A 25252-nucleotide genomic window follows, 5' to 3' on the forward strand; every position below is an offset into this window, starting at 1 on the left:
TCAGACTCGTGAGTGAGTGTTGGGAAAATTTAGTCCTCTTCAGTAGTAAAGGAGATGAAGCAGAAGAGGAATACACATCCAGTTTGAAAAATCTATTTATTTATTATTTATTTATTTATTTATTTATTTATTTATTTATTTATTTTGCCATAAAATTAAAAAAGAGGTGAATTACCTTCTGGCTCATCAAGAGACAATCCCAAAGATCCCAACTCATTTGTTTTCATTAAAGTGAGAATTGCCACTCTTACTGCTGCTACTGCTCCTTTTGATGATAATTATTGTTTCTACTACATTTTTTAAATAGAATAAGACATTGATATGTTGGCCCATAATCATACTTTCCCTTTAAATGTACCATAATGATAGTGACATGGGAGGAATACAGGCATATTCTCACAATTCCATGACCCTAAACCCTTGGAACCAAATGTATTTTTAATGCATTTAAAAAAAATTTTTGATAAGTAATACAAAACATAGACTGCAGGCTATGTTACACCTCATAAACAAACCTATTAATATTTCTGCAGGGGAGCAAGTGGATATTTTCACTTGGTTGGATGAAAAAAGACTAGTATTGCAGTTCAAAGCATGATTTGCCACCAAATGAATTTACAAATATTTATAACAAAAGCAAACTTTTAGTTTTTATTGTTTTGTTTTTTTTTTGAGAACAGTAAATATGAGATCTTGGCCTGAGCATATCATGCAGGCTGTTGTAAAGGTTAAGTGTGGGGTTGTAAATCATTTACCCGGAGCATGGAGAGCGCTCATAAACACTACATACCTGTTTTGTTTGTGTTCCTGGTAGGTTCAGAGTCCCATCCAGCATGCTGTTTTTATAGTCCCTTTTTAGTGTGCAAACATGAAATGTAGAGCATCCTGAAGTAAGTTTAAGGGGGACTTTTAGACTGAAGTAATGCATGTTCAACATACTATGACAAACACCATGCTCTTAAGATATTTACTTAAAATGTCAAAAATGTCAAACATTACCTTAATAGAACAATATAATGATGAAAAGTATTAACCCTTTTATTAAAGGCAAAAACTGGGGGCCTGGGTGGCACGGCTCATTAAGCCTCCAACTCTTGGTTCCTGTTCAGGTCATGATCTCAGGCTGGTGCAATTCATCCCCTTGTTGGCACCAGCTCAGCACGGATTCTGCTTAATTTCTCTCTTCCTCTCCTATTGCCCTTGTGCTTGCACTACCTCTCCTCCTCCCTCCTGTGCTTGTGTTCTCTCTCTTTCTCTCTCTCTCTCTCTGAAATAAATCTTTTTTAAAAGGGCAAAAATGAAACATTGAAATCTTTATTCCTAACAATATATTTGAAGGGAGGGTGGGCATCGAACGTCTCCTCATTACAGTCTGATCACCAGACAGTAGATCCACATTCCCGGATCTAGTGGTAGTTTGTCAAAAGATCAAAAGTTTTTCACAGAATCTATTGTAATTTAAAATATTTTAGCTCTGTGTAATGCCTGGCCAATATGATTTTATTCTTATCAGTGGGCACAGCTATTTAGAGGCTCTGTCTCCTACTACCTTGGGTCTAATAACCTGAGAAATGGAATCTTGACCATAGGAACAGGGTTGATGAATTAGCAGGTCACATATAGAGAAGTTACAGGCCCAGTTTTACTCAAAAAGTAGTTATTTTAAGCACCAGTTATTTCCTGTAGCATGCAGAGACCCTCTCTCCAGTTTTCTATGCCAGACAGATCTCCTTGGATTGGGATTTAATAAGGTTTTCATAAATAAAAAGGAAACAGGATATGGATGATAAAATAAGAATTTGGAATATTTCTCTCTTAATATTTGGTTTTCATTTGATTTTCAGTACAAAGGTAAGAGAGGGGTGTTATATTCGGATGTGAAATCCTGAGGCCTAGAGATACTATTTTTATTCATTCAGTAAGATTTTGCAAAGTGCATACTATATCATAAATGTTCAATCTGGTGCACTGGACTGGCTCAATGTACCTCTTATAGTGCGTTTTTTAAATTTAAGACTGATTTTTGTAGCCTAACTGACATGAATATAATTAACCCTAGTTCTAAAACTGATTATAATTATATGATACATAAATGCCAATTAAAACTTTCTCTTGAAATTTAGGAAGTTTTTGTCAAATGTAATCATTTTCTGATAGAAATCACTGATAAAACAGTAACACTTAATAACTATAAAACAACTATAAAAATTATTCTCTTCCTTTCCTCATCACAAAATGTTCTTCATTTTGATAAGTCCTAAAATAATTTTAACACATTCTAAGATATCTTAAAATTCAAGATTTAAGACAAATAAGCAGATGCTTATTCCACATGGAACTCTTTCCTGTGCTTGTTCCTTTCCAGCATCCTTTTTTTTGAACAGAAAATGACTCCAATCTGACTAGAACACCTGAAACCATCGTTCTTTCTTAATTGGTGCAAAATAAAAGGAGGGATAGGAATCATCAAATGTATCTTCAGCTTTACTTTTGTTTGTAAGTTACTGAAAATATATATCTATTAACTTAAAATGAACACACACACATACATGCATATGCACCAGTCCTCCTTCCTTCTTTCTTTTCTTCTTTCTTTCTTTCTTTCTTTCTTTCTTTCTTCTTTCTTTCTTTTTTTTTCTTTTCTTTTCTTTCTTTCTGTGTTTGTCATCATTCATGTATCAAATATCCATTCTATGTAATACATAAAATACAGCCATTAGATAGAATCAGTCTCTTTTTCTCTCTCTGTCTTTCCACATGTTTTAGCTATTTTTAGAAAGTTGCCTTCAAATTATAACTGTTATTTGCAAATTTGCAACATTATTTGTTATTTGCAAATAATAATCTACAACAGATTATTAGATTTCTTCCTATGATGCTTATTACTTACAATTTTGTCTTGATAGTCAAAGATTCCTGATTGATCTTCACTAAAAATGAAACAAAAAACTTTAGTTACCATTATAAACCTCAAATAGTGTTTCTCATTACTTTTATTAAAGATTTTGTAATAGTACACATCACTTGAGTATTTACTCACAGTTGAAGATCCACTGACATGCCGACTTTTGGTTGTTCTGTTTGTGTTGAAAAATCTGAATGCATGTGTTTCTGCATAGCTTAAATCATTATTATTCTCTATGAATCCACCAAAGCATGTATTAAGGTAGATTTGCCAAGGAATAATGAGAGCTTTTTTGCTATAATAAGACCCACTCCATTAAAGAAAATGCTCATTAGTAACATATTTGTTTGTGCCTTGAGTGAGGACTACATTAGGAATCATTATTTCATTTTGGAGCAGATGATGTATGAAACACTCCAAGAAAACTTCAAGCCATCATCATTTGGCCTAATCCAAGTGATTCCAAAAGCATTTTAACATCTCAATTTTATATGTAATGGACCAAAAAAAGAGAAATCTTGTTTCTTATTTGCAAACCTGCTGTGATCAACTCCCTACAGTCACCAGAACTGAGGAAAATTGGCCAAAAACACCCTTTTGAAGATAGTGAACTGAGGTTGGCTGCCATGAAGGTCATTACCACATACAGAGCAATTATTATGGATGGCTCTTTAAAAATTGGGTCCTAGTGCCACTAGCATAGATGAACTCTAGACTGAATAGATAATTTGTTTAGCATGCTTATTCTTTTTTTTTTTTTTTTTTTTAGCATGCTTATTCTTAAAAAATTTTAGGAAGTAAACATATCTGAAACATGACAGAAAAGAATACATTTTCACTAAATATCATTAAAATCATTTTAAAATTACTTTATAAAAGTAACATTAATTTATTTTCTATTTCTATGTTGTTTATTACTCACCTAACTTCACAGCAACCTCAGGAAGTAGCTGCAATTTATATCACTGTTTTACTGTCGAGGAAAGAGAGGGTAGAAAGATTAAATACCTTGCCCAACCTCTCAAGTGAGAATTCAAATTCTAGAGGTCAGGATCTTAACACTAAACAATAGATATACTTATTCTCCTCAAAAATAAAATCAGATTTGAAAGTATTGAACAGATCTAAAGCTAAAGACACCTGTTGATTTGGGGATATGAGTCTGGAAATGTAGAATGAGATCAAATCAGTATTTGAAAATAGATCAGTATACCAAATTATTGTCTTGTTTTAATTTTAGATTAGTAGGTAGGTAATACTACATATATTACTTAATTTTTAAAATATTTTTCTATGTTCTTTACTCTTTCTAAAACTAATTTGGGAGGCAGAGAAAAGAAAACAGTGCCTGGACATAGATCGAAAAGGGTGGAGAAGAATAAGTAAGGATCGTGCTAAATTTAAAAAAAAAAAATTATCTAGGTCAGCTTCGACTTCCAGCCATATGGGCTAACAGAGAACAGATTAACTTCCCATCTGAATGAACCAAGAAAAACAAGAAAAAAAAATATGTGAACCAACAATTTTCAGGATACTGGATATTAGGCAATGAAAAATGGTGATCCCTGAATAGTGAGAAACAAATGAGGTGAGCCTTAGAAAATGGAAGCAAAGATCAGATGGGAGAAATAGCAAGATGATAGATTAAACATAATCATATTACTAATCATATAAAATGTAATGGCTGAAACCCACCAACTGAAATGCAGAGATTGGATTGAAAAGCAATATCTAATTATATGCTGCTTTTAGAAAAAAAAACAAACAAACATTTTTTTAAAGATACCCATAGGTTAAAATCTAAATGATGGGAAAATATATACTGTGGTCATAGTCAAAGAAAGCTGGACTTCAAAAAAAAAGAAAAGAAAAGAAAGCTGGACTTCATATAAAAATATCAAAGTCAATTTCAGAACAAAGATCATTTCATAATGATGAAAGGGTTAGTTCTTCAAGAGAACTTAACAATCCTGAACATGCATGAACCTAATAACAGAGTTTCAATATCCATGAAGCAAAGTTTCTGTAAGGGGAAATAGGCAAGCTGACAACTATAAACCATTCATGACTATAATCAAATATGTCAGTACTCTTCTCTCAATAATTTATAGAATGAGTAGGCATAAAGTCCACAAGGGCATAAAAATTCTAAATTCCAAAGGCACCTGGGTGGCTCAGTGGTTGAGTGTCTGCCTTTGGCTCAGGTCATGATCCCAGGGTCCTGGGATGGAGTCCCACATCGGGCTCCCTGAGGGGAGCCTGCTTCTCCTTCTGCCTATGTCTCTACCTCTCTCTCTCTGTGTCTCACATGAATAAATAAAATCTTTAAGAAAACAAACAATGGAATTGATAAATATGAAGCACATCTTTGGGGCCAGCTTCTTTTTTTTTTAGATTTTATTAGTATTTATTTATGTATATATTTATTTATTTTAAAATTTATTTGAGAGAGAGAGAGAGAGAAGTACCAGGGGGAGAAGCAGAGAGAAAGAGAGGAGCAGACTTAACGCTAAGCAGTGAGCCAACATCTATCTGGAACTATGAGATCATGACCTGAGCTGAAGGCAGATGCTTAATTGACTGACCCTGGGGTCAGCTACTTTATTGGTTAGACATCTGTTGTTGGAAATGTCATCAAATTTATGGAATTCAAAAATATGTATGTTATTTTTTGAAATATACTCAAAAATAAAATCAGATTTGAAAGGAAGTAAACAGATCTGAAACCTAAAATCAGATCTAAGCAGCTTATCAGCTTTTATATTCCTTATTAGTTCTGATTTCATGGGCTTATTGAAATCCTGTTTTGTTTTGTTTTTTTTTCAAAAGAAAATAAACAGAGTCATTTAAGGGCAATAATGTGAAAAATCAGCTAATGAGAGTTTTTCGATTTAAAAAGTTAACTATGATATTAACGTGAAATCTAATATAGAAAAAAAGAAGACTAGACAGAAAGATCAGACTCATGTCCTTTGAAATAATCCAGGTTGGAAGGAAGAGTGGAAAAGGGAAATTAAAGAAATGCACATGATGGGGAAAAAATCAAAGAACTACTTAGACATGTGTACTAATTACTTAACCTGGAGCAGCGAGTATTGGAAATACTTATTATGTATATTATCGGAAATATCAAGTGGATTTCTGATTCTAGAATAAAAGAGAAAAGGCAGAACCTAAGATGTAAGTTTGGAGGTTGTCTGTCTATATCTGCCGTCTGTTATATTGAAAGTGGATGAGATCACTAAGAGGTTATGAGTAGATAGAAAAAAATAAGTGGTGTGACTTGTAGGCACCTCAATGTTAAAAAATCAGAAAAGAGAAAAAAAAATCTGCAAAGAGTATTGTCCTTGAAGACAAGTATATTTATAGACGGGAAAGATCAACTGTACCAGATGCTACAGATATGACGTACAGATACGTCAATTAGAGCATAAGTAGAGAATTGGATTTAACCAGGTTTGGGATTTAACCAGCATAGTGAAACAAAATAAACAGACTTGCTAGTATTTGGCAGCTATGGAGTTCTACGATCAGATCTCCCTTAAGGAAAATTATCTACATGGAATATTGATTGATAACCTCCAGTTGCCATACTTGGATCCACAGCAGTGTATATACCAAGCCAAGCTTCTCCTGACTTCCTTCAGCCAATGACTGAGCATGATGGGTTTGCTATAACTGGACTATTCCTGATTGACACAGGTTCCTTTTATGAGCTACTTTTGTTTGGAGCCTTCCCCATTGGGTTGATCAAGAATTTCCTAGATGGAGAAGCCATTTGAGACTTTCCCTATCCAATCTTTCTTCCCTTTCCTCCCAGGCCTGCACCATAATGTAAAGGGTCTTCTTGTCTACTCCTGCTCCCCGTGACTTCACCCTTAAACAATTTTACCAAAAAATATTCTGAATATCTAATCTCTTTTTCTCATCTGCTTCATGGAGGCCCTGAACTGATAAAGTTGTGTGCAAAGATATCGTCAAAATAAGAGATAATGGAATCAAAGCTAAGTATGATAAAAACAAATCTATGAGGTGACAGTAATAAACAGTGTAAATTTAGTAGTATTAATGATTTTAGGCTCTTGCAGAATCAAAGGACTATTGAGATTAGGATATTAGAAATGGAAAACTGGAAATAGAGGAGCTGCTAATTGATGAGTGGGGCTCTCAAAGTTTAATTATGAAGATGCAATTTGTCACTAATGTTATGATGTATAATGCATAATCATGGGCGTGAGTGGCTAGGTTGGAATGAAGAAGGAATTGCAAGATCTGAGTTTTGAAATTTCCATCTACATGGATACTGAAATCATCAAGAATTATCAAAGTAGAAATTTGGGGAATTAGACATTGGATGGGTTTACTCTGATGACTTCAGATTCAATGATGTATGATTCGAGAAAAAATAGAAGTTTCTAAAAGTAACACTGGGTTGACAAATTGAATTTAAATAAAATATTTTTAAATATAAGCATGTTGAAACATACATACATACATGCATACATACGTATATGCATACATACATACATACATACATACATAAAGTAGCACTAGGGAGTAAGACACAGATGCTGCTACTAGCAATTTAAAATCAATGAAGTGCACAGAAAAGCCCTAAGTACAGTGTACTGCAGTATTTGGGGCAGAGTAATTGATTTTAGGGCATTCTTGCAGAAAATGTCTCAGTGTATTAATATAATTGAAGATCCTAGCTGAGTAACTGTTCTAAACTGTATTATCTTAGAATCTATACACTCAAAATCTACTCTCAGATTATATCTTTTATTCCTATTTTGATAAAAAATTTAACCCTGTAGTTATAAAAAATGATTTTTTCAATATAAAGAATTAATACAATTAATACAACCCACACAGAGCAGTGTATTAATGTATTAATTACTAATATCCACAGAGAATTCAGGTTCGATTAAACATCCTCATTAAAGAGTAGTTACCCAGAAGCAATCATATCTATCACTATACTGAAAGATACTTGATTTATAGTTCACTGTCACATTGTAAGGATAGTTAAAAAAAAAAAAAGAGGACAAAGAAAAATATTAATAAAATATCAAACATCACCTAATTAGTAATATTTTATAAATGATTATATATTTTTGTCATTGTGTGTATAGGGCCTAAATGTAAATAAAACAAAAAGAAAAATAAGCTTTTAGTTGAACTAGTAGAAAAATGAGCTCCAAAGATAGCAAATGAAAAAAAAAATGAAAACAATGCAAACCAATGATTGATCCTTGATATTTGAAACTTCCACCAGTAACTACCCCAAGTTGTACATATATAAAAAAGCACTACTATTATGTATAATTAACAACACCATAACACTGTATAGTAAAAGGAGGAATATCTGTCTTATTGTATCTGTATCAGAATATTGAAAGGGTATCAGGTAACTGTATGCTCCTAACCATCCACACTCTATAGTCAATCAACCTTGAAGATTTTGTTCCACCAAGAGATGCTTTCCCATCGTACCTCTGTACATATGCCTCACAGGCCTTTCTCTATACTTTTATAATTCCCAAGCATGCCACCTTATCTTTCAAATTTTACCCCAATATCAATTTTTCTTAGAATGAATGTCAAAATTTAATTTTCCTCAGCATGTGCTCCATAGTTGCTTGTTTGCACTTTTTGTTGGAAGTCTATTGACTTTTATTATAGTAATACACTTCAGTGACTGCTCCCTTCGATAAGATGTACAGTTCAGCCAGAAAAATATCACAAGCTTGCTTATGTATGGAAGGGAAAAATAAATTTCCCTCTACACTTCTAGGTTCTTGGCAGAGACACCTCTGGTAATAAAAAGAGTGATTAACGGGAGAAAAGCATATTTAATTTTATTTCATATATATGGGAGTCCAGAAGATATGAGACCCAAAGAAGTGACCAAAGTAGACAGCTTTTATACTTTTTTGACAAGGAAACAATAAATTTGTGCAGAATTGACAAGACAAAGAATTTTGAGGTTGGGGTAGTAAATTAGAGAGGAAGGAACAAGTAACAAGGTTTGTTTACGTAGCCTCCTGAGCTCCAAATTCTCTCTCTCTGGTGGCACAGATGTCTCTTTTCCTTTTCATGATGTTAGGGCTCCTTTCACACGGGAGATTTATTTCCCACATCCAGGGAGAAAAAGGAGGTTCAGAGTGTCCTTGCATGGATTATTTATTATGTAACTTTAACTCAAAATAATCAATCTGCCAGAGTGGTACATTCTGGGGTGGTCTGCTTTGAAACCCATCATTTATATATTACAAACTAGAATAACATCTGACACATAATGGATGATTAATAATTGTTAAAATGAATACTTAATTTTGCCTTTCTCCTTTTTATTTTGCAAGACCAAGAGATACTACAAACAGAGTGAATTTCTCCTCTTCTAGCATGTTAAAATAGTCTCCATCTCAGAGCTTTTATACTTATAATGTTCTTCCCCAGTTTCCTTGTATGTCTGGCTCTTTATCTTTCACTCTAGCTGTACATCTATTACCTTAGAACAAGTTCAGAGACAAATCCTGATCATATAAATTACAGAGATCATTCAAGCTATGTAATAAATTTCATCATCAAGCACCAAGTTTCAAATTGATTCTTAAATTATAAGCACTAAGGGTTCTTCTTCTTCATAATTGCACTCTCTGTGACAAAGTTCAGAAATATCTATATTATAGGCCCCCCTGGGTGTAAGTGATAATGATCTCATAGTCCTAGATGGTCTACTTCATGGATTATTTTGGCACCATTTTAATTCCATGCAGATTTTCCTCCCTGATCTACCTCCAATATGAACTTCCATTAACATTCCTTTAATTATTCTTTGTCAAGAATTTTCTGATGAATAATGAAATAATTTTATTATTAGCCTCAGAAAAACTTGATTAAAAATGTAAGCCAGTGTCACAAGTAAACCAAACATTTTACCAAGCCAATTTTCAATAAAATGTCTATTTTCTTGTTTTTTATTTTTTTTATTTCTTATTCTTAACAAGTCAATTTAGAGAATAGTTCCAACAGTATTAAGTGTTGATCTTAACTCTAAAATGAGCCAGGATTACAAGTTTTCCACCAATGAAGTATAAGATTGGAAAATATGTACCAATATCCCTTTGGCTTACTACAGATTTTTCTGTGGAATTACGTATTGGTGATTGTTCTTTATTTATTACATATAAATGAAGAAGTAATTAATTTAAATTCAGTCAAGTGAGGTTAAAAAAAAAAGACAGGAAAATGTAGATTTTCCTCCACTTATATTAATGTGCTCTATGTATGATTTCAGGATATTTAAATAATTTTTATTTGATAAGCATTGTCTGGATTTTTTTTGGTAATGATAGAAAAGCTATATAAGAATAACTATATCAGGGAAATTAGCAAACTAGGATATTAAAGGGGTAGCTGTACATTTTGACAATTACTATCACAGAGGATAAATGGACACCTGTACTAATATATGGCAACAAGATCATGAAAAATCAGTTCTGCTCACTCATATCATACAGCTTATAACTTTATTGTCTCATTATCAATAATATTCCATCTTATGTTTGAGTTTTTCACATTAGCTTAGTACAAAGTAAAAGCATAATACTATAATAAATTAAGTCTTATTCCTTTGATAAAAAGAGTCAGTTGATACAGGTAGGTAAAATCCTATTGGTAATTCTGTACCTATCTGGGTATGTTACTTCTTCCTTTGTTACCTGTATCAACTATTTACATTTCTAGATGTCTTGCTTTTGTAAATCTCTCTCTCGTCACTTTTGAGATGAAGATGCTCTATCTCAGAAAAACTGTCTTGAAATTTGCAAATTTTAAAAAACAGTCATAATAACTAGTATATTATAGAAGTTTGTTTTTGTGATTTATTCATACTAGTTTAACAGAAGAGGACTTTTCTTACTGTAATAGGATTTAATTCTTAAGAATAGTGTACTTCATAAACTATGAATAACATTAAATATTCAAAATAAGTACTATTGAAAACATATGTACTATTTAGGGGAAATGAAACATTTTTGAAAGTATAATTATAGAGAGTGCTTTTTTCCTTTTATGTTTTAGCTTTCTTCTACTTGTTTTGCTTTGAGTTAAAAAAAATGCTTTTGATCATATTCCTTTTGTAGGGTTTTGGAAGCCTTTGGAGAGAAAGAGTGTTTTGCTGGTGAAATCATTTATAGGAAACTAGTATGTGAATCAAAATAGTGTTGCACCGGTTCCCATTTTATTTTTCTGGCCGGCATTTCTGAATTCAGTAATATGCAATTATAGTAACTGCCAAAATGAACACTAACTCAATAGAAATAAGAAAACAGGCCTGGTGTTCTTGCTTCTGAAAAGTAATTACATAGCTGCATCAAGAAAATAAGAATCATCATGTAAAAAATACGAAAGCTAAGCTAAAGGGGAATACTGGAAAATTTTACGGTAGGACATAAAGGCTATTTGGATTGTTATGTGTAAAACAGGTCAACAAAAAACTGTTCAACATAATATCTGTAAGTATCTCCAAATTGCTCTTTTCACACCGTTGTGTGTAGGCTTTCTTAGAAAGACAGTTTTGGCCTGGGGTGAAGAGATAGAGGAAACATTTTAGAAGGGTTCTTTAGTTTAGCAACCCTACATCACTTACCTCCCATAACCTAAACCTAGGAGTAGGGTTACCACCCACACAAAATTTGTCTTCTCCCTTGTGTTGGCAACCTGTGTAGTTTGCAGTTTCAAGGGCACGTCCGGATTCTCCTAGCACAGACATTAAAGGAAAAAATCATTCAATCAATCAATCAATCAATCCTAGATTTCCCCAGGAATTGTCTCAGCATTTATGGGAAAGAATGAGCTCCTACTCTAGCAATTCATGAACTATGAACACCCAATGATTTTATGATGTCACACCTCAGAGGATCACCCATTCTCCCCAGTGTGGTTCTTGTTCTCCCTGAAGAAGGACTGCCCTCAAGAGAACTATCTGCTCATGAAGTAAGACCGATCAGATATATGAAATTAATTCTTATTTACTCTTTAAAACAATTTTGAGTGTTGACTAAAATAATTTCCTTAAAAAGCTAAAGAAAAACGTGAGTGTAAATATTTTCCATACTTTATAAACTCTTCCAAACAACACAGTGGAAACAACACTTTGTTTTGAAATTAGGCCCAGATTATAACCCATCATCGCATTCCTTATTCTGGGTCATGACTGGCTAGTGAGGCTAGAGGTGGATAAGACACCATAAGTCCTATTTGCTTACATTAGCATAATATTCAAAATAGGGCACTGTGGAGACTTACAGAGCTATTTAAAAGCATATGAAAATTACCAATTCTGGCTCTCTTCCACGAATCTAAAGTGCCTCCTAAAAGCTCTGGAATCAGAACCTTACCACATTAGAACCACTGCCTATTAAAGCATAAATGTTTTTATTTAAGATGACTCAGCTGATTGTACCTTCAGAAAAAATTTTTTTAAACTGGAATTTTATTTTTGTGTTAATTGTCCCATTCTAGCTATATAACTTAAACTGGAGAGAGTTCCATATTCTCTATTTTCCCTTCCAAATAAGATCATTAAAGACATATATATTTCAGAAAAGAGCTTTTGTCTGCCTTATAAATTACTTACAAGGATTGCTCTATAGATTATTTTTTCCTTAGAAAACCATTCATTTCATCTAAATATTTTAAAGGATTGCCATAAATTTATGTACAAAAGACTCTCACAATTTCATCTTTTTTTCTATCTGAATTTATTTTCTTCTTTTTTTTTTTGTTTTTTAATGTTGTCTGTGTGTTTAAGTGATCAAACATGCCAGTAGTTCTTTTTTTTCCCCAAAAGATTAGCATTGAGTTTTACTAAACAATAACTAAAATTTTCTATTCTATTTGAAAGTATATTCTTTTGCCTTGAGTTTATTTTATAAAAGAAATTCTCCTAAAATAAATCTTTTGTTAACATTAACCAAATGCAAACTTTATACATTTTCTTTTTTAATTTCCACATTTTCTTGAATTAATCTTATTGCATATGTAATATTTCTATCATTAAATAATAGTATGAATATTGATTCTCTTCTTGTCCAAGAGTTATTTAGAATAGTGTGTGTTGACTTAATGGTGAAATAAAACTTGGGCTAACATTTCACACTTTAAAAAAGTATCCAATAAAAGTAGGCTTTTTCTTTTTAAATTATCTGAAACTTCTTTTAAAATTTGATACATGGAAGCTATTCATTAATATTTCTGTAAATGTTTTAAAACAATGAAAATGCTGGGCTTGTGGATGTATGGTCCCATATACATCTATTTGTTCAAGATTTTCAATTGTGTCAATCAAATATTCTTCATTCTATTATTTTGTTGCTGTTGCTTATTCAATTTATTTTTTCTGAAAGAAGCATGTTCAATTGATTTATTTTAATAGTAGTTTTTTTAAGATTTTATTTATTTATTCATGAGAGACCTAGAGAAAGAGGCAGAGACACAGGCAGAGGGAGAAGCAGGCTCTGTGCGAAAAGCCTGATGTGGTACTCAGTCCCAGGACCTGGGATTATTACCTGAGCCAAAGGCAGACACTCAACCACCTACCCAGGTGCCCCTATAGTTTTTATTGCTATATCCTATCTTGTCTACTTGTATGAAGGTCCGTGAATATTATGATCATTCTAATACCCATCTCATCCACAGAGGTGTTTACTTTTACTATAATTCATTATAATCGTTAAGATTTTTGTCTTTTAACACTGTCATTGTTGCATGAATATGACTTCCTCACATTTACCTCACATATTACCCCAAAATATTTTACATTTCATTTTTCTTAATATTTTAGAGATGTGTGGTTTCCAGCCATTTCCAAGCATGGTTCTCCAGTTCCTGTCTGTACTCTGAGTTCCCATCTTTCCTTGGTTGTGTTATCAATATATGGTTAATACACTAGTTTAGTTTTATGATTCTATAGTGGTCACAGCACATTAGGAGTAGATGTGGGAAGCACAGATATTAGAATAGTAATTAAAGATATGTTTTACTCAAAAAGAATTTATGTCATTTTGAGAAAGTATATATACATATATATGATTAGTCATGTATTTGGGATACAGCACAGATAAGAATTTACCAAAATATGTTTTATTTAACATTCAAACTTTGATAAAAGTGATCATTCTATTGTGGTTTTCCATGACCTCTTGTTTTTTTAAATTGCAAACCAATATACACAGCAATCATACATTTTCAGAAATTTTGTTTCCTTCTTTTCATCCAGTTCCTGGAAAAGTGCCTGGTAGATAGTAAGAGATTTTAGAAAAAAAAAAAAAGAATTAATAAACAAATTAAGAGGTCTAAAAATACTAAATAATGGTTGAAAAAGTTTAGGTAATCTCTATGCATGGAGAAAAGTTCATATCAATAATGATATCCCTATCTGAACTGTTTAATTTCTTTGGGGTATATTTAATGTGATAATTGAAAATTGAAATGCATTAATGATACTCTATTTTTATTGTATTTATAGACAGAAAAACAAAATTATATGAAGAAAATTGATTTAATGTGTGCCCTGAGCTTCTTTTTCCTATTACAACAGACTTTCTCTTGACAGAAGGAAAAGTTAAAAATGATGAAAAATTAATATCCTTTTGACAATGACAGTATATTCTTATTTCTATCACATCCTTAAATGTCCTGATAAACTATAGCTTCCATAATACTGTGAGAGTTGAGTGCCTCTTTAAACATACTATAAATTTTAAAATATATAAAAACTATAGTAATTTTCTTCCTGAGCTTCCTATTTTTAGAATTTTAAATAGAACATATAATTCTAAAGTTACTACTGGTCTGATTTAATACTATTTGCCTTGATTTATATAACAAAACTTAATATGATGTTGAAGTATAGATTTTTTTTAAAGGGCTCTACTGTGTTTTGCTTCAAAGTGTTCTGTTCTCTCTGTACTAAGCCTTTTGGCTTAATGTTAAAGATCTTATTCTCTCTTGGACCCAATTTAATCAGAATTTTACCTGCACTACCCCAAGAGAACTCTTTACCAAGGTCACCGTTGGCTTCCATATTATTAAATCCAACCATCAGTTCGCAGTTCTCATCTTACTGTCAATAGATTTGACGTAGGAAATCAGCCTTCTATTTTTACCTAGACCTAAAGAATTTTTTGTTTTTTCTTGAATTAACCCCTACTTCCCTGCCTGCTTCATTCAGTCTCCTTACTTTCTCCACCTCTACTCAACTTCCCAACGTTGGCAGGGTCCAGGGCTAGGTATTGATTTCTCATCTCTTCTCAATCTAATACTCACTGCCTCATCCAGTCTAATGACAAAGGACCACCTTCATTTTTATTTCTAGCATGAATTCATCCCTCAATCCAGTCTAATGTATCCAACTCTTTAATTAGTATCTAATGTTATATGTCTAAAAGATACCTCAAGAAAAGATAAATAAATAAATAAACCCTCACAAGAAGCATGTCAAAACTAAGCTGATCTTCCTCAAACTTACCTTCCTGCTGTTGTAACTATTATGATTAATGTCAGCTTTGTCATTTCATATGCTCCATTCAAGAACTTTGGAATTTTTTTGGCCAGTCTTTTTGTTGCATCATCCAGGCACTATATTAGAAATTCCCAATATCTGTATCTTCCAAACATACCCATAATTCAACCACTTTATTCTATCAACTCCAGTTGCTACCATTATGGTCCAAACCATGGTGATACATCATCTGGATCACTAAAATAACTCATTATAGAACATTGATGTGTGTTCACCCGTGCACTCTTATTGTTTCTGTCTACAACCAGACAGATTCCTTAAAAATCTAAATCAAGTTATGCAACCCCTCGCCTAACAACCCTGCATGTTGGAAAATACTTATGATGGCCTTCAAAGCCTTATATGATCTCGCCCTCTTGTTACCTCTCTAGTCATTGTTGACTCTGCTCCAGTCACACTTGCCTTTGGACTGATCTTGAAACATGCGTAGGGCACTAGCATTAGTTATACTTTTTGCCTAGTGAGTTCTTTCCTCAGAAATCTTTGTGACTCAAAGATCACCTTCTCAGCATTCTCAAAACAAGTCACTCTATTCAAAATCACAAATCATTCCCCTTTCCAATACTCCTAATGCCCCATGACACTAATTTGCTTCCACATGTTTATCTTATAAAAATTTTTTAAATGTGGTCTACAGCACTCAGGAAGTCCTTGAAAACTTTATAGGTCATCTGTAATGCCACCATTATTTTTATAGTAATATGATATTATTATTTACCTTTTTCACCATGTCATCATTTGCATTAATGATGCAAGAGCCATCAAATCAAGGGATGACACTTCACTGTATTTGTGGACTAGCAGGCCACATGTACTAGTATAGTAGTCACTGTATTGTTCACCACTATGTACCTATAATTTTTTGAAAGCTACTTGCACTTAAGAATGCTCTTGACAAAACAATAGCAATAATTAATTTTACTGTATCTGAATCCTAAAATGCACATCATTTTAATATTCTGTATGAATTGGGAAATGTCCTTAAAACTCTTCTACTGTATAAAGTTTATTAAACCAAAAGCACTTTAGCAATTATTTGTGATGCAAGCTGACTGAACTAGATACTTTTTAATGAATATTTTTACTGGAAAGAACAAGTGACTTATAAACTATACTTATTCAGACTTGGATATTTTCAGATATTTCTGAGGTACCTAGGATCTCAAGGGTTCACTTTTTTAAAGATTTTATTTATTTATTCATGAGAGACACAGAGAGAGAGAGAGAGCCACAGACACAGGCAGAGGGAGAAGCAGGCTCCATGCAAGGAGCCCAGCGTGGGAATCGATCCTGGGTCTCCAGGAGCATGCCCTGGGCTGAAGGCGGCCCTATACCGCTGAGCCACGTGGGCTGCCATCATGGGTTCACTTTTTATTGGCAAACTGAAACCATAAGAATGGGAATGGTGTGAAAAGAGAAAAGTGGGGTCACTCAAGCAGTCAGTTATCTAGTTACCCAAGACTTTATAAAAAGGGAACTTCATGATGGAACACCATGATTCCTCACCAGTTGTTTTGCTATTGCCTATTATATGGCTGGCAATATGTTTATTTGAGATGAATGTCTTTTGAAACAGTTGGCTTGACAGTAGAAGTGTAATATCATACACTAATAATCAAAAAGCCTAATTTTAGGCACTAACAATACATTATCAACAATACAATTCAAGAATTGTTTAGAGATTTTATTTATTCATTTTAGTAGAGAGTGCATACACAAGTGGAGGGAGGGGCAGAGTTGAGAGAGAAGGAAAGGGAAGCAATCTCAAGCCGACTCTGCACTGAGCATGGAGCCTAAAGCAGGAATCCATCTCAAACCCTGAGATCATGACCTGAGCCAAACCCTGAGATCATGACCTGAGCCAAAAGTCTGATGCTTAACTGAGCCACCTACGTGCCCCAATATGATTGAAATTTTAAACAAAAATTAGAATTTTGGAAAACTTGTATCAGTGTCTTAGTACTTAATGGCTCTTCTTGGGCACCTGGGTGGCTCAGTCAGTTAAGTGTCGGCTTTTGGCTCAGGTCATGATCTTGAGGTCCTGGGATCCAGCCCCACATCAGGCTCCCTGCTCAACAGAGATAATCTGTATTTTCTTAATGGTCAGGACATGAAATTACAAAATCATGCATATTTGAAAAATCCGTTCAAAGTACAAGAACTACAAGTGGATTTTAATGTAAGAGTAAAATGAGAATTCATTTGATACAGTTTCAGATTCCTCACTGCAAGCAAGCAAGCTCTAAGAAACATAATTAAGGAGTGTTGGTGTCATATCGAAGAAATATATCCACAATCACCTGAAAAGGTTGTTAAAATGCCCCTCTCTTCCAACTACATGACTTCATGAGGCAAACTTTTCTTCATTTTCTTCAAGGAAAACTACATATCACAGTAGATTGAGTGAAGAACCAGATATATAAATCCAGTTATTATTTAATCAGTCAGGTATGTAAAAAAGTAGTTAAATTTGCAAAAATGTGAAAATGTCACTCTCATTATTTTTATATTTTGTGTTTGAAATTATAGGTTTTTTTCCATTAAAATATGTTGTTAATCTATAATAAGTTATTTATTGCTACTTTTAAACAAATACATATTCTAAAAGTCTATTCTAATACCTTACATGGTAGATACCAATAGATGTCATCAATGGACAAAAGTTTTTTGTGATCTGTAATTATTTATGACTGTACAAAAACACTGAATATAAAGTATTTGAGAATAACTCTTCTGATATATTATTATTCATTTGTATATTATGCTTATTGTATCCTCACCTATATCAATTATTTATTGTTCTATGACAAACCACCCAAAATCTTAAAGGTTTAATCAGCAACTCTCTATACTCTGAATCAGCAGAGTATTTCTGCTCTGTCATCTAAGCTGGGTCACTCATGTATATGGAGCTCTGCTTTGAGGGTTAGCTAGCGTTAGAAAATAAATTTAAAAAGGAATGAAATTTTTACATTTTTGCTTGCCAATTTATCTGCATTACATAGGAGAATGCCCTTCTTATGGTTGACAGTCAATAAATATTTATAAAACAACAAAGAAAATGCAAGAGGTGTTAATATAATAGAAATTAAGTGTCATATCATTGTTTTCTTGGACATTGAAATGCATTATCATTTGCTGGATAAAGGTTCCTAATATAATTTAAGCTCTTTGAAAATCAAACTAAACTTGGCACCTCCTAAGGCCTTGGTATACATTTGTTGTATTAATAAACATCACCTCAATGAATGAAAATAAAAAATATTTTTTAAATAGGAAAATTAATATGAGATTTAAATAATTAATTGCTTATTTCTATGCCTATCTGATGTTAGTTAATACTTCTGAGAAGAATAATTATGTAGGCAAATATCTTAGAGGAAAAAATTAGAGTACAAAATATCAAATTGAAATTATATGAAATTTACTAAAATAAATTTCTGATCAAATATATAATAATAATATATTATTATCACTTCTGAATATGCATCGGCTTTGCAGCTCTTCTTTCCTCAATTACTTACTGAAAATAAAATTTACAACAGCGATTTTCATCTTCACCTAAAAAAAATGGTATGCTTAATAATTCTAAATGTAGTAGAGAAAGTATATGTTCCTTTTATTATAGAAATCCCCATAAACAATATTTTCTAAATCATCATGCATGCCTTAGGACCAGTAGAAATATAGACAGAATTTTTTAAAGATGAGAATTACAAAATATTCTTCTTGCCAACTTCTTGATTACACAGTGGGCAATGATAAAATATGCTTTGTCTAATGGCCTCTAGGTTAGATCTTGCCACTTATCTGGTGCAAAGTCTTCAGAGATCCAAAAATGGTGTGGATTTTTAAAAAAGTATTCTTAGGTGAAATATAATGGTGATAACTGCCCTCAGTTCTTTATAAAGTATCTATCATAGAGAAGAGCAATGAAATTGACCTTTCTGGGACTTTTGGATAGCTTCTGTATTAGGAAAAAAAAATACAGTTCAGGCCTTAAATTTATAGTTAAAAGCTCAAAAATGTGTAGGTTAACTCAAAACAATGATAATTTTCATTCATGAGTTGAGCTATTCAATCCAAGAGGTAATATTTGCATGTTCTAATAAATAGGGATAAAATGCAAAATTAAAAATCAGACTTAGCCTATAGATCAGAGAAAGTCATCTCATCATAATTGTATTCTTTTGATACCTGCTAGTTGCCTAACATGAGCAATTTTGTGCAATATTATAGGAAAAGAATCAGAAGATTATTGAATCTCCTGGAGAGAAACAGCAGGAATCTTATCTAAGCTATTCTTGATTGTTCCATTTTCTTGAAATTTTACTCTTGCAGGAAAAGAATACTTTCCCAATTTCACATTTTCTTTTGCAAATCATTTTAGAGTTAATAAGCATAGACCATTTATATATATTAGTTCTCAGGCTATATTACTTTATACTGCTATTAACAGAAGGAGGGAAAATAAAATAGCATGTGATTACTGTCATTTTTGCTTACAAGATGCTTCTAAACACAGAAGATTTAAAACAACTTACTATGCTAAAAGAATTTTAAAGTAATAAAAAGAGAATATATAAACTAGGCAGAAAGTCATTTGTAATTTTTAGAAATAAGATTAAGGGGAAAATATACTTTATAATATGGTTTATATGTTTTCAATAAATTGTATAGTCCTAGAATATTGTTTATTTATAGGTGTATTTATATACACAACATGATATGCACACTTGCATGTGTACACATGCACTACATATTCTTCTCTAGAACACAGAAGTTATAGAGTTAAATATTAAATACAGTAACAATAATTGAAATAGAAAAACAAAATGAAGAATAAAATGTGTGATTTTATGCCTTTCATATATTTCATCATGTTTCTTTATATAACAGCAGTGAGTAGAAGAAGTTCATGTAATGTAACTCTAATAAATTTCACAGGCCCAAAAAATGTCTTGTGATTTTTTTTGAACTTTGCTTTTAGTCATATTTTTCTCCTCACTCATCCTACATAGCACAATTTTATCTCCTTGAAGCCTTCTTTGATCAATCTAGAGAGCAATAATCTCTTCCATCAATGAACAACTATAAGACTTTTAGTCACCTTCACTTATTTCTACATATAATACTGATATGACACTTTTGTATATTTGTGTTACTTTTGTCTCACTTATTCATTCACTCAATAATGCCTACCACATTCTGGTTACTGTTGGGAATACAACTTGAACCAAAAAAAGATCTTATAGTCAAGGACTTTGCTTTATACTTTAGACAAACTATAAAAGAATAATTATTTGTGTCAGCCTATAAGGGGTGTAAGCAGAAAGCAAGTAATGTGTAAGTTCAGGTGCTATTTTCTATTGGCAGCCTAGGAAGGCCTTTCTGATCAGATGCCTATCTCATCTGCATTATGGAATTGTCACATACTTGTCACATAATGTCTGTGACTTGTATTTCTTTATACAAACTCTAGAATTCCTAAGAATTACTGGGAACGCCTATAGCCATTGATAACATTTACAATAATTTCCTTCCACTAAAAGGAAACAGCACTTCTGGTCTCTCTTCATTCAACCTCTCACACTGGCATATATTCATTTTAGGATCATGATCCTACTCAGGCATAGGTCTCTATTTTTTCCTCTCCCCTTTTTCTTGGGAGCCAACTTCTACAAAAAGCATGCACTCTGTTATTCTCAGCAATGTGGTGAAGACTCAATCCCTGTGAGAGAAGACATAGAATAGTTCTCCACTGTTATTGACTGAGAGGCTCTGTCTGTATTAGGGGTCTGTTATTAGGAAGACTACTAGCCAAAATATAAGCCACCATCTTAAATGACTATTTCATCATTCACAAATACTACATTTTGCTCCTAATTACTGAACTCACTTCTTTTATTTTTCAATTCATTTGGAATCCAAGGAAGAAGAGAAAGGTTATTCAAAGCACCATATGTAGGAATTACATAGAAAGAACAAGTCTAGAAAAAAATAGTCTAGAGAAAAAGAAACAAAGAAATCCAAGGGTGCATCTTCTCAAGAAATCAAAACAATAGTTCATTTGACAAAGGGAGAATCAGGGAGAAACTCTCTGAAGTATTGAGTAAAGCTAAGAGATAAAAAAGTATGTACCTTTCGATATGGCACCATGGAAGTCACCAATAACTGGAAATGAGGGGCATCTGCCTGGCACCTACCTAACATCTGCCTTAGGCTCAGGTCATGATCTCAGCCCCTGCATGGGGCTCCCTGCTTAGCAGCAAGCTCCCTCTGTAATCTCTCTAGCCCTCACTCTCTCTCAAATAAATAAATAAACAAACAACTAAATAAAATCTTTACAAAATAGTAACTGTAAATGATAATCTCAAAGGAATGGAGAAGGGGGAAACCATATTGGTGTGAGATGAAATGTGACGGGGGCAGGGAGCAAGTGCCAACCACATGTGAGTATGAGTATGTGGCAGTGGTGCAGATGCTGAAGACTTTTGTGAAATTAAGAATTTTTCCTTTAATATAAATTTTTAGATTAATTGTATGCTAAAGTAAAAAGAAAGACCTCCATGATATGTGAAAAAGGGATCAAAGAAGAATTGGCATTTTCTGGAAGACATACTTTATCCATGGAAGAATATGGTTTCAGTCACATATGGGAAAGATGAAAAGGTTCCTCTCCATCTAATTTAATATCATAAAGTATGAACTGAGGATTTAAGCTGGAAGCAGAAGTAAAGGGGGCAAGACAGAATTAGAAATCTGGGCATAAAAAAAAAAAAAGAAAAAAAAAAAAAAAAAGAAATCTGGGCATATTAGGAGATATGTGTAATACCGTTGTTGAAGTTGGGGAAACAAGCTTCCAAGAGCTAATCAGAAAAACAAAGTAGAATTACTAGGTATAATGGAGGATCTATTTGAGTTTGCTGTGCATTTAATGTAACACTATTCTCAGCTCTTTGATTTATGTCAAGAATTCTCATTTGCAGTGAAGCCAACTTAAAAGCCTGTCTTTCTTCTGGTTCTGTTCCCCCCTCTTCTTCTTTAGAGTCTCATCTTATCCTACCTCCTCTTTATCTTCTCCTTTATTCAATCCTTTCTTATAGAAATGGCCTTACTACCAATGGCGTCATTAAATTAGCTACCATATGTGAAAATATTTAGCAGTGTTTCTGACACACAATAGTTTAATTCCAGTTAACGTGAGGATTTTGCTCTATAGATGTAATTTCCTTTGAAAGCAAACTATTCATCTAACGAAGAGTGAATTCTTAACCAAGTGCCATGCCAATTCTTAAATATTACACAGAGACAGCTACTAATTAATTATATAGAAATTTATTTAGACAGACACCTGCCATATTTCCAATAAAAGCTAAGCACTTAATTAAATCTACGTGATGTTTTAGTAAATGGTATCTTTGAAATTCTAAACCACTAAATCAGAAGACTTTTACTAAATGAATAATAGCTCATTGACTACAAAGTAAGACTCCATGAAGTCCTTTAGCATAGCGTTAAAATTGAGAGATAAAACACCTGACACCAGAGAGAAGAGAAAAACAAATACATTTACATTATCACTTCATTTCTTCAGGAAATTTTGCTAAATGAAAATTAAATCTATGTTAATGCTGTCCCCACAATCCATATTCAACTTTAATTAAACAAATATATTTGCAGACTTTATGTGTGGAAAGTTGTGGCAGAAACTGTTACATTTTCACCAGTATTAATTATTTTCTTCTTCCTCTTAAAATAGTACCTGCCAAATTTAATCTGAGCATATAGTTATAGAGAAGACATATCTTTTCCTGGATCCTGCTCAAGTTGGTATATCATTAACATTTTAGGTCATTGAGAAATGAGAGGGAATGAAAGATGAAATTCCTCTATTATAACTTTAAAGAAAGAACTATGTTCCAGTTGGCATAAACTTTGGAGCTGTTCAATGAACATATTTCCTTTTCTTCTCAGTGTACAGTTAGATTATGCTTCCCACCCCCCTTTCAGTCAAGTGTTCCATGTGCTACATTTAGAGAATAGAATGTTCTGTAAATGATCTGTGCCATTTCCACTGTTTCCTTAATAGCTCCCAAACTGCTACTTCATGGTTTTTACCCCTGCACCAGCTAGGAGACGATGAGCATGACAAGACTGGAATTCTCTTGTTGACAATAGTGAAATCACAAGAAATGGGTCTGGATCCTGGAAGAACCCCTTAGAAGAGATCCATCCACTGGGCGGAAACAACTGTTTAGGACTTCATGTGAATAAGAAATAAACTTCAAATAGTAAATTCACCGAGATCTTGGGGTTCATCGTTGAAGATATAAGCAGTACCTTCACTAAAAGTTCCATGGGCTTCTTTTCCCACTTCCGTGGGCTGAAATATATGTAAATATCAGTGAGCCAGCCTCCAACACCCTTAGAATGACAGCAACTGGGTCCCTCAGACAGAGTCACCTATAATTATGCCATATAGAGTGATACAAACACCTCCTACTCCTGGACACTTAATTAAGGATAGGGACATCTGGGTGGCTCAGTTGGTTGATTGCCTGCCTTTGGTTCAGGTCATGACCTCAGGATCCTAGGATCGAGCCCCACGTTGGCCTACCTGCTCAATGAGGAGCCTGCTTCTCCCCTTTCTCTGCCACTACCCCTGCTTGTGCTCTCTCTGTCTCTCTCTGCCAAATAAATAAATAAAATCTTGAAGGAAAAACAAGTGTTTATTTTCTTTGAGCCAATGTATTATGGGAGCTTTTCTTTAAAAAAAAAAAAAAAAAGATGTTACTTATTTATTCATCCGAGACACAGAGAGTAGAGAGAGAGAGACAGAGAGGTAGAGACACAGGCAGAGGCAGAAGCAGGCTCCATGCAGGGAGCCCGACGTGGGACTCCATCCCGGGTCTCCAGGATCAGGCCCTGGGCTTAAGGCGACGCTAAACTGCTGAGCCACCCGTGCTGCCCAATGGGAGGTCTTCTAAGTTATTACTCTACACCATAAATCAGCAATTCTTATGAGCTAGCTGGCATCAGTGTCACCTGTAGTGTTTCTTAAAACATAGATCGCTGTTAAACAGGTATCAACACCCATGATGAAACAACAGATACAAACATAGCTTTGCGGAATATAGAGATTGCCTGTGTGACATTGTTTATCCTAATTATTAAAATGTATTTGTGAATAATAAATGAGGTATAAAAAATTAAAAAGCTAAATCTTAAAATATGGTTGTGACACTAAAGATGTTACAGTTCAGTTACTCTTTGGTGAAACAGGGCTGTGCCCTATTGTTGAAAAGCAATACTCTACCCTCAAAGTAGCATGCCTTCCCTTTACCTCAGTTGTTCCAGTATAACACCGTGAGCTTTTGAGTATAAGTAAATTTCATTAGACATGATAATGATAGGAGAATCATGGCTTCTTTTTTTTTAAAGATTTTATCTATTTATTCATGAGAGACACACACAGAAAGAGAGAAAGGCAGAGACACAGGCAGAGGCAGAAGCAGGCTCCATGCAGGGAGCCTGATGTGGGACTAGATCCTGAGTCTCCAGGATCAGGCCCTGGACTGAAGGTGGCGCTAAACCGCTGAGCCATCTGGGCTGCCCGAATCATGGCTTCTTAATATTTGAATGTAATTATCTTCATTTCATTCCTTGGGCACCTTTATTTGCTTTAAAGCAGCTTGGGTTTTAAGGAAGTCTGACAGGCCAAGTATAAACGCTTATTCATCTCAATGAAACAT

General features: G+C 33.4%; 2 long non-coding RNA genes across 5 annotated transcripts in view; one reads left to right on the forward strand and one right to left on the reverse strand.

Moving 5' to 3' along the window:
• Positions 1-24185, forward strand: part of LOC144307026 (uncharacterized) — a 36719-nt gene extending 12534 nt beyond the window's left edge. Inside the window, exons 1-4 of one of the 2 annotated variants that reach the window (XR_013373990.1) lie at positions 11248-11427; positions 11727-11908; positions 17709-17945; positions 23590-24185. This is a non-coding gene — a long non-coding RNA (uncharacterized LOC144307026). Of the gene's footprint in view, positions 1-11247; positions 11428-11726; positions 11909-17708; positions 17946-23589 lie in introns of those variants that run through there. The other variant, XR_013373989.1, reaches the window with a different exon arrangement.
• Positions 2585-15792, reverse strand: LOC144307027 (uncharacterized). Of its 3 annotated transcripts, none has more exons than XR_013373993.1 (5): positions 15444-15792; positions 11562-11671; positions 3828-3878; positions 2891-2930; positions 2585-2691 (listed from the first exon to the last, which is right to left on the reverse strand). It is a non-coding gene; the product is annotated as an uncharacterized LOC144307027 (long non-coding RNA). The 3 variants fall into 3 exon arrangements; XR_013373992.1 differs by lacking the exon at positions 15444-15792 and adding an exon at positions 12250-12295; XR_013373991.1 differs by lacking the exons at positions 2585-2691; positions 2891-2930; positions 3828-3878; positions 15444-15792 and adding exons at positions 11241-11261; positions 12250-12295.
• Positions 24186-25252: the final 1067 nt, after the last annotated feature.

This window comes from Canis aureus, chromosome 38, assembly GCF_053574225.1.
Source record: "Canis aureus isolate CA01 chromosome 38, VMU_Caureus_v.1.0, whole genome shotgun sequence".
Taxonomy (NCBI): Eukaryota; Metazoa; Chordata; class Mammalia; order Carnivora; family Canidae; genus Canis; species Canis aureus.